General features: G+C 45.1%; 1 protein-coding gene across 1 annotated transcript in view; it reads left to right on the top strand.

Annotated features, from left to right (window-relative positions):
* Positions 1-7177, top strand: part of LOC117885140 (von Willebrand factor D and EGF domain-containing protein-like) — a 263371-nt gene that overhangs the window by 33019 nt on the left and 223175 nt on the right. The gene's annotated exons all lie outside the window — the stretch shown is intronic.

The following is a 7177-nucleotide window of genomic DNA, read 5'->3' as shown; positions in this document are numbered from 1 at the left end:
GCTTGGGGGTTCTGGCGCGCGGCGCTCGGTGGGGGTGCGGTGTGGTCACGGCACTGGAGGGGGGGGGCGGCGGCGGGGGGGGGGGGGCGGGGGGGGGGGGGGGCAGCGCGGCGCTCAGCGAGAGGACTGGGGGGCGACGCTTTTTTTTGCTGCTTTGGGCAGCAAAAAAGCTAGAGCCGGCCCTGCCACCAGCAGAAGGTTGATTTTCCTTTTTCGTGGTTTGGGTTCTGTAATTTCCTCATCAGAGTGTTGTTCTTTTAAGACTTCTAAAAGCCTGCTCCACACCTCATCCCTCTCAGACTTTGGAAGGCACTTTAGATTCTTAAATCTTGCGTCAAGTGCTATAGCTATCTTTAGAAATTTCACATTGCTATCTTCTTTGCATTTTGTCAAATTTGCAGTGAAAATGTTCTTAAAACAAACATATGCTGGGTCATCATCTGAGACTGCTATAACATGAAATATATGGCAGAATGCAGGTAAAACAGAGCATGAGACATACCATTCTCTCCCAAGGAGTTCAGTCAAAAATTTAATGAATGCATTTTTTTTAATCAAGCATCATCAGCATGGAAACATGTCCTCTGGAATGATGGCCGAAGCATGAAGAGGCATATGAAACTTTAACGCATCTGGCATGTAAAGATCTTGTGACGCTGGCTACAACAGTGCCATGCGAATGCCTGTTCTCACACTCAGGTGACATTGTAATTAAGTGGGCAACATTATCTCTCGTAAATGTAAACAAACATGTTTCTCTTAGCGTTTGACTGAACAAGAAGTAGGACTGAGTGGACTTGTAAGCTCTAATGTTCTACATTGTTTTGTTTTTGAGTGCAGTTATACAAATGTAGTTTTTTTGTTATAAGTTGTACTTTCATGATAAAGAGATTGCACTACAGTATTTGTATGAGATGAACTGAAAAATACTATTTATTTTGTTTATCATTTTCACAGTGCAAATATTTGTAATAAAAAATATAAAGTATGCACTGTACACTTTGTATTTTGTGTTGCAATTGAAATCGATATATTTGAAAATGTAGAAAAACATCCAAAAATATTTAATAAATTTACATTGGTATTCTGTTGTTTAACAGTGCAATTAAAACTGCAATTAATCGTGACTAATTTTTGAGTTAATCGTGTGAGTTAACTGCAATTAATCGACATATATATAAATGCAAATACTTAGTGTATTTGTAACTGTATTTTTACACAAAAATAAGGAAAAGAAATGTATTTTCTTTTAAACGACAACTAACACTCAAAAACATTGTTACTCATTTCAGGCACTCTGTTCATCATAACTCCTAACTAACTGTTTCTAAAGCAAAATTTATGAGGAGGTTATTTGACAATGTTACTAGTTACTCATTTTCAGGTTGGGTAAACTGAGTCAAACATCAAGACAACAACTGTTTCAAGAAATGTTATCTTTTCTTTACTACTTACATTTTCCTGTCTGAGAAAACATAGGTAAGATATAAAATTATACATATCTGCCTAAGCAAGAGAATATTTAGGGTGCCACTGAAATAAAACAGACAGTAAGCAAGAAAAGTCAGAATACTAACTCTCTTTGTTGTACTAGAGAATTTCTCTCTGAAAACCTTTGTAAGATCAGAGATCAGATTTTTGGATGTTTGAATTTGTTGTCCAGCCATTCCCTCCCCCCGCAGAATTACTTAGATACAGTCCTAATGAGTAAAGCTACAGCTGTTCTAGGGTTTTCATCAGGGCCGGCTCCAGGCACCCGCCCACCAAGCTTGTGCTTGGGGCAGCACCTGGAGGGGGGCGGCGCGGTGCTCCGGCTCCAGCTGCCGGGGAGAGCAGAGCCCCGGCTGGGCTCTCCGCCCTCCCCCTGGCACTCTGGCCGCCAGGGAGAGCGGAGCCCCAGCTGGCACGCCGCCCTCCCCCCGGCGCTCTGGCTGCCACTCCGCCCTCCCCCCGGCGCTCTGGCCACAGGGGAGAGCGGAGCCACGGCGGGCTCGCCGCCCTCCTCCCAGCGCTCTGGCCGCCACTCCGCCCTCCCCCCGGCACTCTGGCCACCAGGGAGAGTGGAGCCGCGGCGGGCTCTCCGCCCTCCTCCCAGCGCTCTGGCCGCCGGGGAGAGCAGAGCCACGGTGGGCTCTCCGCCCTCCCTCCGGCACTCTGGCCGCTGGGGAGAGCGGAGCCCCTGCCAGCTCGCTGCCCTCCCCCCGGCACTCTGGCCGCCGGGGAGAGTAGAGCCGCGGCGGGCTCACCGCCCTCTTCCCGGCGCTCTGGGCGCCAGGGAGAGCGGAGCCCCGGCTGGGCTCTCTGCCCTCCTCCCGGGGCTCCGGCCGCCAGCGGAGCCGCGGCAGGCTCGCTGCCCTCCCCCCGGCACTCTGGCCAGTTGGGGAGAGCGGCCTGCAGCCGGGCTCGGTGCCCTCCCCTGCCGCGCTGGGGAAGGGGTGGGGGGCGGCGGGAGGCTTTTTTGTCTGGGGCGGCAAAAAAGCCAGAGCCGGCCCTGCTTTTCATGCTATTGCCTTAACACATTTACGTGTAATAACCTCACAAGGAGCTTTTCACTTTTATTAGCCAAAACCCATACTGGGAATTAACATAAGAGTATCTCACTACGTTCATTTTATACTCATTCCAGATACTTACAGGCAAGTTTTCAAAAGACAACCTAAATCAAACATACACACACTCACACCCTGAACAGATAATGGCATGAACAAACCCACGTTTGTGTATGCACAATGAGTAACTGTATGGGGCCACTCCCACAGAGTGACTCCATGCATTTTCTTTGTAGGCAGCAATTAAGACTTTAAGCAAAAGACACAGGTTTACAGGAAACTTGTGTAGGCTCCTCAGGAAGATAAATCCAGTATCAGGCTAACACACATTAATGTTTAGATAAGAATGAATAGTAAAAACCTCACTCCTACGTGCACAAATGCTATCCGACTTGCAGAGAGTGGGAGCTAGTGTAGGATGTGGTGTGTGTATTAAACTGTTGGACTCTGACCAGATCTCTCAACATTTCCTTGCTCCTGGCTGAGGGGAGGACCAGATGAAACTGAGAAGGGCAAGGACAGGCAGTCCCTTTGTTCCAGTATATTTCTCTCTTTTCTCTTGCTTTAAAGTCTTATCTCTGGCCTGGAGTTTTCTCTGTGGTCTTCACTGACAATGTAAAGGTGTCTTGGATTTCTGTGTTATCGGTGCTACTCTGACTAGGGCTTGCAAAGGATGATTCAGGAGTTCTGGCTGAGACGTCTGTTCTGCTGGAGTTCCCTTATCTCATCCTCTAACCTTAGAGCTGCTTCTTCCCAGCCTTTATTCCTACTAGGGGTGGTTGAAGAATGCAGAAAAATCTACACACAAAAAATTCAGCTATTCTATACATGGGAAGAAAAGCAGCAAAACAATTTCACACACACAAAAAAATCAAAATTTCAGAAATTCTTGTCTAGCTGTACTCCCCATTCTCCTTGAAAAGGGGCCCTGGCTTCTGATAAGTTTAAAAGTTCTCTGGTGACCCATCCCATCCGCCTTTCTGAAAGCAACTGGAACCAAACCCCATTGTTCTAGTCAGAAGGCTTTGGGTGGAAGGGCAGTTTTTTGTCCTGCAGTCACTATTGCAAGCATGACTTAATTTACATAAACACCTCTCCATAGCTTTCCTGGGAGAGACTGGCAATGCTCAAGACCTATTTAACAGTTTAAATGGAAAGCTCAAAGATCTATTTTTCTGACACCCAGCACCCATTATGAATGAAGTGCCCAAATTCCAAGATTCTAGCTCAAAAGAACACGTGAAATTTTTGAATCATAAATATGTTGATGACTTTCAGGGGCTCTCTGATTAAAAGTCAATATCCAGTCCTGACATGTCCTCTGTACTCAGAGACTCATAATGAATGTTTAACTAATATCACTAATCTAGTTCAATAGGAACATGGAAATTAATTGTGTCAGCCAATCACCTCATTATACATGTCTGTATTGTATTAGGCATACCAGCACTTTTTAATGATTGAACTTCCTGATGACAGGTTTGGCCCCATTTGCAATGTGGGCCAAATTCACATCAGGACTCATCACATCCACAGAGAAAGTAGTGACACGCAGAGATGGAAAGGTGAAAGGCAGTAAGCCATCACAACAGATGAAGATGATACCTGTGTTTGCTTTGCTATGGAAAGGATATATAAAAAAGTTTTCAGGTCACATTCACACCTACAGTCTTTCCATTTTATAGCTAGAAGACTCACTAATGCATCTGGTTGATCACTGCACCCTGGGAGATAAATCAGAGTTTGACAACCTTGCCTTAGGTAGGGGGCAGGAACTTGAAGAATCCATCCATCTACTCTAGAAAGGCAGTCAAGGGACTGAACTGGTCTCATTGCCTCATGCTCTTGTGAAGACCCCTGTGGCAATAATTTAGGGATGAGAAGGATCAGCATGACAGGTAGCAGGCTGACTCTCCTCTCAGCATTGCTGATGCCAAAAATGGCTCCATTTTCTTTGCACTGGGTGATCAAATTTGGGATAAACACCCTAGCAGGAAACACTTTATTCTACTTTATAGACTTATGGCTCTATGTACATACTACTCACCACACTGTCTTTTGGATGCCCTGAAGAGGAGGAGCTAGCATCCAGTGGGTCATGTCATGAAGGAGCTGATGAATGAGAGCAGAGGTATCTGCCAATCCTGCAGAAGAAGAGGGTAAAGGAATGTAAACAAAGGGCACAGGATACAGAGTTGTTCATATTGATAACTGAGTGGCAGGGCCGGCTCTGGCTTTCTGGCCGCCCCAAGCAAAAAAAAAAAAAAAAAAACCTGCGGGGCGGCCGGAGCCAGGATGCAGGGGGACTCCCTGCCCTGCAGATATGCCCCAGCTAGCAGGTGGAGGGGGAGGGAGCCGGGGGGAGAGAGAGAGAAGGGGGGCAGCCAGGGCTTCAGCGGGGTGCTGCCACGCGGCCTCTCCCGCCGTGCCCCCTGCCGGGAGGGCTCCGCACCACTCCAGTCAGCTGGGAGGGAAGGATGCGGGCTGCCCTGCCGGGCTTGCTGCAGGGCACTCCCGTCCTCCACGCCGCTGCCCCCTACAGGGCAGCTGGAGTGGAACAACAACAACAACACAAGTGGCCGTGCCGCCCTAGGATTGGGCGGAATGCCGCCTCCTACAAGCTGCCACCCCGCGTACCAGCTTGCTCGGCTAGTGCCGGCCCTGCTGAGTGGAAAGAGGAAAAGGCAGCTGATACAGGAATGGTGGCTGCATAGAGTGAGCTCAAAGAGTATAGGAGTCCTCCTACAAACCAGTTTCTTATGACTGTAGCATTTGCCAAAGAGTTAATGTTTGGTGCAGAATTTACCAGAGTTTGATATTTTAAATATATCCCTTTGTCTCTATTGTGTGTGAATCTATGTAGAAATGTCTAGTCAACATTCTTTTTCACTTTCATTTGATCTGTTCCATCACAAGGGTATTGTCTGAATTAAAACTATTGTGGCAGAAACAATATAGCAAATGAGCAGCTAGACTAAGGATTCCATTTGTAATACAAGTCCCCACATGCTGGGCCAAATCTATTCTGTACTGGATAACCCCATTCTTCCAGATTTACACTTATGTAACACAGAGCAAAGTTTGGCCCACTGCTTCTGCTAAGAGTTTATTTACTGTATTATGATAATTCAGCATTGGGAGTATATTTACCGGGATTCTTAAAGGTAAACATTCAGCCCAGTTTGCAGGGGTTTAGTCCTTCAGATGCCATTAATATTAATGAGACATATTGCTGAATCTAGATTCATAGATTCCAAGGCTAGTACGGACCACTGTGACCATCTAGTCTGACCTCTCATATAACACAGGCCACAGAACTTCCCCAAAATAATTCCTAGAGCATAGCTTTTAGAAAAAAAACATCCAATCTAGGCTTAAAAATGATCAGTGATGGAACATGCACCAGAATGAAATTATCTTTTTCCAGTGCTAGTCTGTTATATTTGGGCCAAATCCTACTCTCAGTTAGTCCATGATGGAGTGTCTCTGATTTTATACTAGTATAACTAAGGACAGAATTTGGCTCCAGAGCTACAACCTTTAAGACATATTTAGCAGAGATTTTTAGAATGAAGCTAAAGATCATTTTTAAAACAACCTTTTTGCAACAAAGTGATCAGAGATTCCCTTCGTTCTGGACACAAAACATTAGCTTTTCTTTCACCTTAACCTTGAACATAACACAAAAAATATATATAGATAGTTGAACCTTTAGTAGAAACTGCAGCTAGAAGAGGTGGGTGGCAGGGGTTGAATGATAAAGGGAAAAATGTGGCTGTTCTGAGTTACCATCATGATTCATATCCCGGCAGGCTTGGATGTTCAGTATTCTGGTGCTTATCAAGCAGAAACACAGAATTGTCCATGATGTGTTTTTGAGTAAAAGACAGTAAGTATTGTACTGCACACCTCTATAGATAAAAGCAGATTTCTAGGACTGCTGAGACCAAGACATGCCAAACACACTCAGCTGCAGAATCAGTCTAGCCAATGCAAAAGAATCCAAAACAAGAATACCACAGCAGTAATGCTTTATGAGATACAAAACTGATCTAAACAGGTGTTGGGCAAGAGAAATCCTTGGCTGGTACTATAATACTATTTGAACAATCCTGTGACTCCGCTAGCTGATATTTGAATTTGTTGCAGAGATTCTGTATAGTATTAACAACAAAAGAAAAGCATCTCTTTCACTCTCTAGAGAAAGAACTAGATGCATAAATGATGATGAGCCACATTCTGCTCTTAATTATGACTGGTCAACTCGTCTGACTTCTCTTCCACTTGACATCCGTATATTAACCAGGGTGTAACAGAGGGGAAAATCTGACTCTGTGTTGGGAAGCTTGTTCCTTCATATCATGGCTTCAACTGAATTTTAAATAATCTCAGGAAAAGAGAGTGCCATATAAGAGCTAGGTGTGAGATACTGTATCTATTGCAGTAATTTCACTGCAGCACTGCAATGAATCACCCATATGTTCCAAACAATATTTAGAGCTTACACAGAACTATTCTTCAGTACTGGCAAAGGTATTCAGATTATCACAGCCAACAGATTGTTCAGCAAAGGAGTTGACACATTGCATGAGACCATTCAAGGTGAAGTGTGAAGTTAACACCTTGCA

Source organism: Trachemys scripta, chromosome 11, assembly GCF_013100865.1.
Source record: "Trachemys scripta elegans isolate TJP31775 chromosome 11, CAS_Tse_1.0, whole genome shotgun sequence".
Classification (NCBI taxonomy): Eukaryota; Metazoa; Chordata; order Testudines; family Emydidae; genus Trachemys; species Trachemys scripta.
Note: the sequence above shows the minus strand (reverse complement) of the source record. Positions and strands in the feature narration are given on the sequence as shown.